The sequence below is a fragment of the Bos javanicus genome, chromosome 25, assembly GCF_032452875.1.
Source record: "Bos javanicus breed banteng chromosome 25, ARS-OSU_banteng_1.0, whole genome shotgun sequence".
NCBI lineage: Eukaryota > Metazoa > Chordata > Mammalia > Artiodactyla > Bovidae > Bos > Bos javanicus.
This window is the reverse complement of record NC_083892.1, coordinates 31,093,002-31,102,294: the sequence shown is the minus strand read 5'-3', so window position 1 is coordinate 31,102,294 and position 9,293 is coordinate 31,093,002. Positions and strand designations below refer to the sequence as shown.

The following is a 9,293-nucleotide window of genomic DNA, read 5'->3' as shown; positions in this document are numbered from 1 at the left end:
AACATATGGAGAATAGCCAGCCATCGGTAATCTGCTTTTTGACTCAGAAAACTCAAATTGGGGCTCTGTGACAACCCAGGTGGGGTGGGAGGTGGAAGGGAGGCTCGAGAAGGAGGGGACATACATGTACCTATGACTGATCCATGTTGAAGTATAGCAGAAACCAACACAATATTGTAATTATCCTTCAATTAACAATAAATAAGGGGGGGGGGAAGTACCATCTACCCACAGACACACACTCTAGTTGCCTGCCAACCCTCACAATTTTCTCATTAGCAGAACCTATCCATTTCCAGGCAGTAAATCAGGATGAGTCTAGGTCAGTTGTGGACAATCCTATTATTTGCCTTGTCAAGATACTGATTTTTGCAGCCCCTCTTTCAGCTAGGAACAGCTATGTGATCTAGACTACACAATGAGATTTGAGAGCCAGTGAGTTCGTGGACTTCACAGAAAAATTATTTTGCTCCTCTATAAAAAGATGATCCTTTTCGTCAATCAAATCCCTACGGGCTACAACAGCCATATGGTGACCATGAGGCATTAAGCATGAGGCCCCAGTGTCTATACCCAGAGATGGCAGAATGGAAAATCAGAAAGAGCCTTGATGTCATTTGAAAGCCACCACTCTAAGCATGGGCTTCCCTGGTGGCTCAGTGGTAAAGAATCCTCCTGCTAATGCAGGAGATGTGGGCTTCATCTCTGGGTTGGGAAGATCCCCTGGAGAAGGAAATGGCAACCCACTCCAGTATTCTTGCCTGGGAAATCCCATGGACAGAGGAACGTGGCACAGTCCATGGTGTCCCAAAGAGTCAGCCATGACTTAGTGACTAATAACAACAGTAGCAACTCTAACCACAGAACTCCTAACAGCAGACTTCTTGTGATGTGAGACAACTGTCTTTGTTGTTCAAGCCACTGTGAGCCTCAGTTTTGAGTACTTGCAACATACGTCTTAACTCAATCAGTTTCTAGGCAGAGTTAAGGATAATCTACAGGAGGCTACCAGGCATATTTGGAATCTGAATTCCATGCCATCACAGTGTAGGGAAATAGCTGTTACCAAAAAACAGGTATTTCAATAACTGCCTAAGGTTGGCCAAAAGATGGGAGGGAAAGGTGAAGGCAGTTGTAGTTTTTGAGGAGAAATCTTGAAAATGAGAGAAAAGAATGAGAAGGTTTCACATTTATCATCTGGTACTATAGCAGGCTAGTCTTGAAGCTGAAAATGTATGAGAATTCTTTTTTCAAAAAAAGAAAATAATCTAAGTCAAAAAATTGCAGGAGTCACCAGAACCTGCTTTACACATTCAACAACATTCATTGTTCTCACTCACTCCCTTTCCTGAGGGCTCTCTCTGTGATCGCGTGTCCTGCCAGTTGCTCTAGCCTAGAAGATGCTTCATCTCAGATTATATGCACTCATTCTGGCACCGAGGCTGGCTCCCTTTGACTTCAGTGGTGCTTGCTGCTAGTCAGTCTTTCGAGTCCCTTGGGATTCTGAAAACCACTTCAGTGTAAGTCCTCACATCTGGAACTGGTTTCTGGGAAGTATCAAGAAATGCAGGAGACAGGGACTTCCTTGGGGGTCCAGTGGCTGCGACTTTGTGTTCCCAATGCAGGGCTTCCATCCCTGGTCAGGGAACCGGATCCCACACGCCCCAGTAAGAGTTTGCATGCTGTAGCTAAAGATCCTGAGTGCCACAACTAAAGACCCAGTGCAGCCAAATAAATAAATAATTTTTTTTTTTTAAATGCAAGACACACACTATATCCTTTCTCTCTCCACTCTCATTCTCTCGCTAACACTTGAGGAAATTAAAAGAACCTGTTGGTGTATAGTACATTGGCACATCAAAGTCCCCAAAGGAAAATATTTGAATTTCTTCCATCTATTTTCCTCTCCTGTTCTTTATGCTTCTCGATGAGAAGAAAGGTAGAGCTTACATTTTATGTCAACACAAAAGGCCTCCGTTTGTGTGCATTACTTATTAAAGTATTCAGCGATTCGATGTCAAGGTATGTATTATACATACTTTTTTTTTCCTAGGCCATTATCAGCTTTCTTACAACACTATTATTCTTCAGCCCAGCTAATGCTTCTGTCAAAGATTTAGCAACAAGCATGGAAAATGTCAAACAGTGGGGAAGAAACCTAGCTGTTTCCACAACCGCACAAAAAGCGCGAGTTGTCTTTTATGGAAAAGCAGCATAATTCAAATGGCGACGGATGTTTTATCAGGGGACAGAGTAGCGGGATGCTGTATTTGTCTTTCTCTGCACACCTGAGTCCATCCCCTCTGAATAGGTTCCCTTTCTTCTCTTGCCAATATACTTAATGAAATAGGGCCTGTGTGGTCAGCACCGCACCCTCTCCCCAGGTGGTATCTGGCTTGGAACACGACAGAAATCAGCTGAGAAAACTCAGTCCTGTTCTGTCTACAGAGCAGTGTGATAAGATTTAAGGAGCACTAAAAGGCTCCTCTGGAGAAAAATATTTTCCCAACCTGCTTACCAGGGTGCCTGAAATTACAACCCTTCTGCTTTAAGGCACTGAGAGCCTCCATTAAAATGCAAATATGTTAGGTGAGTTATTTTATCAAACTATCACATCTTAGCTTGAATTAGTTTATGGCTTAATTCAAAATCCTGAAGGGATGGGACACAGTTTGGATGAGAGCAAAGACGCTATGGGAGTTCAGGATTTATAATGTGTGGCCCAGGGAGCAAGCCCGGGCCAGCGGCACAAAGCAGGGGGGCAGAGTAATCTGAAGGCACCAATGGTGAGGCCCCGCGTGAGCACACACGGGCGTGAGCACACACGGGCGGGCGCTTTCAGCATTCCCATGTGGGCAAGAAGCTGATGGCCTCAAACTTCAAAACGATAAACACAAGAGTCACTTTCAGAGAGAAAGGATGGACAGCTAGGTGACAAGGGGAGTGGGGGTAAAGTTGGGCAAGACAGGTCGGGAGATTGGGATCGACATATATGCACTACCATGTGTGAGACAGAGAGCTAGTGAGAACCTGCTGGATGACACAGGGAGCTCAGCTCGGCGCCGAGAACCCAGAGGGGTGGGATGAGGGGACTGGGGGAGGGAGGTCCCCGAGGGAGGGGATGTATTATACATATAGCTGATTCACTCTGTTGTGCAGAAACCAACACATTATAAAGCAACTATCAGTTCAGTTCAGTCGCTCAGTCGTGTCTGACTCTTTGCGACCCCATGGACCACAACACGCCAGGCCTCCCTGTCCATCATCAACTCCCAGAGTTCACTCGAACTCATGTCCATTGAGTTGGTGATGCCATCCAACCATCTCATCCTCTGTCATCCCCTTCTTCTCCCGCCCTCAATCTTTCCCAGCATCAGGGTCTTCTCCAGTGAGTCAGTTCTTTGCATCAGGTGGCCAAAGTATTGGTGTTTCAGCTTCAACATCAGTCCTTCCAATGAACACTCAGGACTGACCTCCTTTAGGATGGACTGGTTGGATCTCCTTGCAGTCCATGGGACTCTCAAGAGTCTTCTCCAACACCACAGTTCAAAAGCATCTTCAGTGCTGAGCTTTCTTCATAGTCCAACTCTCACATCCATACATCACCACTGGAAAAACTATAGCCTTAACTAGACAGACCTTTGTTGGAAAAAGCAACTATACCCCAATTTAAAAATGAAGAAGCATCAATGTGCATATGGCTTCACTTCTCCCTGCTTGGACTGGCATTCTTGGTTGGATTTCCTTATCATTTCTTCCCTGTCTGAGTGTGCTCAGGCCTCCTACCCACTCCCTCCCCAGTGGTTTCAGAGGCTGGATAAAGCCTATGACAGATGCTCCCTGTGCTCACCAATACTTCCATTTCTCCCTCATCTGGCCCCCGTGAAGTTCGTCACAGCCATATGACCCACTGTGGTCAATGAAACATAAGCAAAAATGGTATGTGTCACTTCCAGGCAGGAGCATTTCAAAACTGAAGCATGGTTTTCCCATGATCCCTTCTCTTGCCAAGGTGAACTCTGAAGCACAGTGAACTTGAGGAAAGATGCTACAGGGTCAAAGCAGCCAAGAATGGTGGACACAGAAGACAGCTACCTGCTGAGACCTGAAGATGACTATAATTAAGTAGGAATAAGTTCCTATTGTATAAACCACTGATATTCTGGTGTTATTATTTCAACAAAACCTAGCCTACCCTGGTTGATCCATACTCCACAAATAGCACCTCAGGAAATCTCATCTGACTTTCTCTATTACCATATATTCATTATTAAGTAAATATTTATTGAGCACCTACTATGTACCAGATAATATTATAGGTACCCAGGATTTAGTAGTAACAGTAAAGTTACCAGCAGTAAAGGACCAAGTAAAGTCCTTGGACTCATGAAGGTTATACTCTAGTCAAAGAAGATTATAAGTAAGTTTGTTAGGAATAGGTTTGGCTGAGCATAGCAGAAAACCCAAATAATACCAACTGAAGCAAATCAGAGGTCTAGTTTCCCTCACGTAAAATAAGATTGCATGCTAAGTCACTTCATTCATGTCTGACTCTTTGTGGCCCTGTGGACTACAGCCCTCCAGGCTCCTCGTTCATGGGATTCTCCCAGCAAGAATGCTGGAGTAAGCTGCCATGCCCTCTTCCAGGGGATCTTCTCGACTCAGGGATCAAACCCACATTTCTTATGTCTCCTGCACTGGCAGGCGGGTTCTTTACCAGCACTACCTGTTGTGTTGTTAGTTGCTCAGTTGTGTCTGACTCTTTGCGACCCCGTGGACTGTAGCCCACCAGGCTACTCCCATCCATGGAATTCTCCAGGCAAGAACACTGGAGTGGGTTGCCGGGCCTTCCTCCAGGAAAGCTCTCAATTACATGTTATTGTTTATCATCTTCCTGCCTTATTCAGGTCAAAACTCACTCTCCCCTAAAACCTCTCCTCCATACCCCAGCCTTCGTCTACTTTCTCGAACTTGTTTTTTATTTACTAATATGATCTGCATCTTACAACATGCCGTTCTGTTCTCTAATTGTTGGTATCACTCAATCTGGCACTTGAATCCACACTAATTACTGTATGCTAATATATAAAATCATGCCTTGTCCTAATTCTTCTTGCATGTGCCTTAACTCTTCTCTGCAACTATATATACTGGGAGACACTCCCCATATGCCAATTTATACTTGTCTCATATCTTCACAGTGGAGAGGGTGGTGCTGGACACACAATAAAGATGCCCTAAGTACTAGGATCCTTTCAGCGGGAGAACTCTAGAAATCCTGTGCATTGAGGACCCAAACAGAAGTGGAAACAAGCTTCAGAACTGGAACTGACATATAAATCTCTAGTTAAACCAACTTTTCTCTGGGCAGGACCTATGCTATCCTGGGGAGAATACAGTCACGTATTAGCTTCTAAAAGGTCTCCAAAATATTTTAAGAAACAGTCTGATGTATTCAAGATTAAAAAACCCAACAGTAACCTGAGCCTCAGGCCTCCTGGGCCAGCTGAGGTACCTGGCTCTCAAAAGATATGGGCTCCTTCAGATCATTAGCCCAGGGCCTCCCCAGCTAGAGAGAGAAAAACTTTAAGCAGACCTGTGAGCCTGCAGAGAAGTTACCCTGCACTGAACCCACTGTCCGTGGCTTTGGGGGATTCCCCAAGATGAAGAGGGCTTCCCAGGTGGCGCTAGTGGTGAAGAACCCACCTGCCAACACAGGAGACCTAAGAGACGTGGTTCAACCCCTGGGTCGGGAAGCTCCCCTGGAGAAGGGCACAGCAACCCACTCCAGCATTCTTGCCTGGAGAATCCCATGGACAGAGGAGCCGGCGGGCTACAGTCCAAAGGGCTGCAAAGAGTCGGACACGACTGAAGCAACTGAGCACACACACTAAGATGAAGAATGGCCACATGCGGAACCACTGGGAACTCTACAATGTAGAGCAGACTGGTTTGCCCATCAAGCAGCTTCTTGGCATATCCTCGTCATACAGCTAACACTGCTGAGATGCAGTAGAGACTGGGACAGAGAGCCAGAGTCAGCAGCCAGACCCCCAGAATCCAAACCCCAGCTCGGCTGCTCACTCCCTGTGTGGCTTTGAGCTGCTTTACCCAATCTGTGCCTCTGTTTCCTCATCTGGCAAGTGGTACCTATAACAGCCTCTGAGTCTTCTGGTGGTTATAAGCATTAAAAGGTTTTAACTTGCTACAGTGTTCAGAACAATGCCTGGTTGTAAACATTAAGCAAGTGTTTGTTCAATAATTTTTAATTGTACTTATTTATGTGTGTACATATGTATGCGCATTGAGCATTTCTAGGAAATTTCTAGGAACTGGGAAGACAAAGATGAACAGAACTCAGGCCTTCCTTTTGTGAAACTCAGTTTATTGAATAAATTTAACAGCTCTAGGAGAGATATTAGCAAAGTGCTGGGAAACACGGAGGAGGGGGTGACTGACTGTGTTGGGGGGGCCCAACAGGAAAGGCTACCCAAAGCTGGAATTTGAAACTGAGTAAGATTCAAGGCATAGAATTCAAAGACATAGAATAGTTTAGACAGCAGTGATGAAAAATGGTAAAAGATGGGGTGGGCCGAGGAGGCAGGAGCCAATCCCAGAGCAGAGACACCCGGGGCCAATCTCGCACACCTGGAGGCCCTTCAGCAGTTTACAGCTTGAGTAATGCAGCCAGTCTGTACTCCCAAAACCATCATTTTCACATTAATATGAAGAATGGACTGGAGCAAGAGGAGAATAGAGGAAGGGACAACAACTGGAAGAAGCCAGAGGAGAAATAATGAGGCCAGAGCTGGTGCAGGTGCAACGAGATAAGAGGAAAGAAACAGCAATCTCAGGGCGCAGGATTGAGCAGACGAGTGAAGGCCTGTTTGGGATGGGAGAAAGACGGAAGGCTTAAGGGGTTACTCCCAGCTGGCCAGCTCTGATGCCGGATGGAGGAGGTGCTATCAACTGAGAGAGGAATGCAGGGGACAGAAGAGATCTGCGGGGAGGAGAACATAATAAATCCCATTTACAAGGATTCGGAGGCATCCAAAATACCCAGTGTGTGTGACTGAGAGTGTGTGTTTGAGTTGTGCAGTCGTGTAGACTCTGTTTCCCTGGGGACGGTAGCCCACAGGCCCCTCTATCCCTCAAATTCTCCAGGCAAGAATACTGGAGTGGGTTGCCATTTCCTCCTCCAACAGGCAGCTAGAAGCCCAGGTCCAGCGTTGAGCAGCAAAATCACAAACGGAGATAAAGAACAGGGTGGGTACCCCTGCACGCAGGTCCAGGTTAGAATCAAGGCTGTAGGTAGTAAGGTGGCCAAAGGAGAGAGACCCGACTAGGGAAAGAGCTGGGACAGAAGTTGCCTTAACTTTTTAATATGGGCTCAGTGATCAAAAGCAAGAGGAGAGACAGGGAGCATGAGAAAGGACCTCACAGATATGACACCGCCCTGGCGCTGGCATCACAAACCCGTCTGACCTCACCTGCACTGAAGAGAATGTGGCTGTGCCGGTCACCATCCACTCCTGGGTCCATGGGCTGCCCTTCCCAGTTCAGCCTGACCCTGGCAAATTACATTTCCCAGGCTCCTTTGCCAGCTGGCTTCCTGCTAATTTCCGGCAAAGAGAGGCACCCAGGCGGAGACTGGGAAGAAGAGGACAGTAAACTTCAGGTTGTCCTCTTCATTTTTCTTGTCCACCCCAGACCCCAGCTCTGCCTTCTGGGGCTTTTCAGCAGATCTGTGCTGCTGGTTCCCTCAAGTCTGGGAACGTTCCCTCCTATTTCTTCGGTCCCTCCAGCTGTGTGTGGGTGGGGAGGAGCAGCTTGCTGCTGTTGCTCATCTCTATGTCATCTCACCAGCCCACTTGGGTTTTCAGTGCTTTCAGCACCTCCTAACTAGTTCCCGAATGGATTCCCGCTATTGAAATCACTGGTGCAGGCTCTTCGCTTCTTGCGGATCCCTGATTGATAAACACGTACTGATAATACATCATTTTCTCTCCCCATAACTTATTTTGGGCTTCAGAATCCTATTCAGGCTGGGATTATCCAAACTGATGTTAACAAAGCCTTCAATTTAAAAATTACAGGGGAAAGTAATTTCAAAAGAGGCAATAGATGAAGATAAAAGCTGAAATAAATACATTGTAAAACATAAAGCTGTAGAATGATAAATTAGTTCAAATGTTGGTTTTTTGATAAGTCTACTAAAATAAACAAACCTCTGACAAATATAATTAAGGGGAACATTTTTAATTAGAAATGAGAAAGGAGATAGGACAAAATACAGAAAATAGATTTTTTTTCTCTAAACCCAAAGAGAATGTTATGCACACTTGTAGGCAAACAAGCGGAAATGTTCCATAAAATGAATAATTTCTAGAAAGATACAGATTACTAAAAATAACTCAAGAAATATACATCAGAAAAGAATAATAAGCAAGGAAGAAATTGAAGAAATTATTTGATAACAATAAAAAAATGCAGCTTGTCCCAATTTTTCCACCAGAACAATTTTCATCCTTTTAAGAAACAGATGGTTTCGATATTGTATAAAACATCCAGAATGCAAAAAGAGGTAAGACTACGTTAAGGTCCATTAAGCAAGCATTATCTTCTTCCTAAAGTCTGATAATAATAAAACACACAAAAAGAAAATTATAAGCACATATCACAAATGAGGGGCTTCCCTGGTGGCTCAGTGGTAAAGAATCTGTCTGCCAATGCAAGAGACACGGGTTCAGTCCCTGGTTAGAGAAGATCCCCTGGAGAAGCAAATGGCAACCCACTCCAGTATTCTTGCCTGGGAAATTCTATGGACAAAGGAGCCTAGCAGGGCTACAGTCCACGGGATTGCAGAGTTAAACTGAGCACACAATCACACATCACAGGTAAATATGGATATGAAAAGCTTAAATAAAATTCTCCCTATGAAACTTGTTTTACCATAATGCTTTAGAGGGAAAAACATGTTTGGTTTTTTGGTTTTGGTTTTTGTGGAGGTTTTTGGTAACAGCTTCACTGAGATATAATTCTTATGCCATTTGTTGTTGTTATTCAGTCTCTTAAGTTGTGTCTGAATCTTTGCCACAAAAAATATAAAATACTTTATGAATTTATCCTTGCACAGGGGCCGCTCTTCTCTATGTTGTTCCCATTTTAGCAGATGTCCTAATGAAGAGAGCACAGGGGATGATCACTTTATAAGTTATGTTGAAAGAAATTATGATAGATGGTCACTTTGTACATCATAGAAAAAAACAACCATCGGACAGAATTAGTATAAC

The 9,293-nt window shown here is 44.8% G+C and overlaps 1 pseudogene; it reads right to left on the bottom strand.

Moving 5' to 3' along the window:
- Nucleotides 1–9,098: 9,098 nt before the first annotated feature.
- LOC133238971 (U6 spliceosomal RNA) lies at nt 9,099–9,191 on the bottom strand (annotated as a pseudogene).
- Between the last annotated feature and the right edge of the window lie 102 nt (nt 9,192–9,293).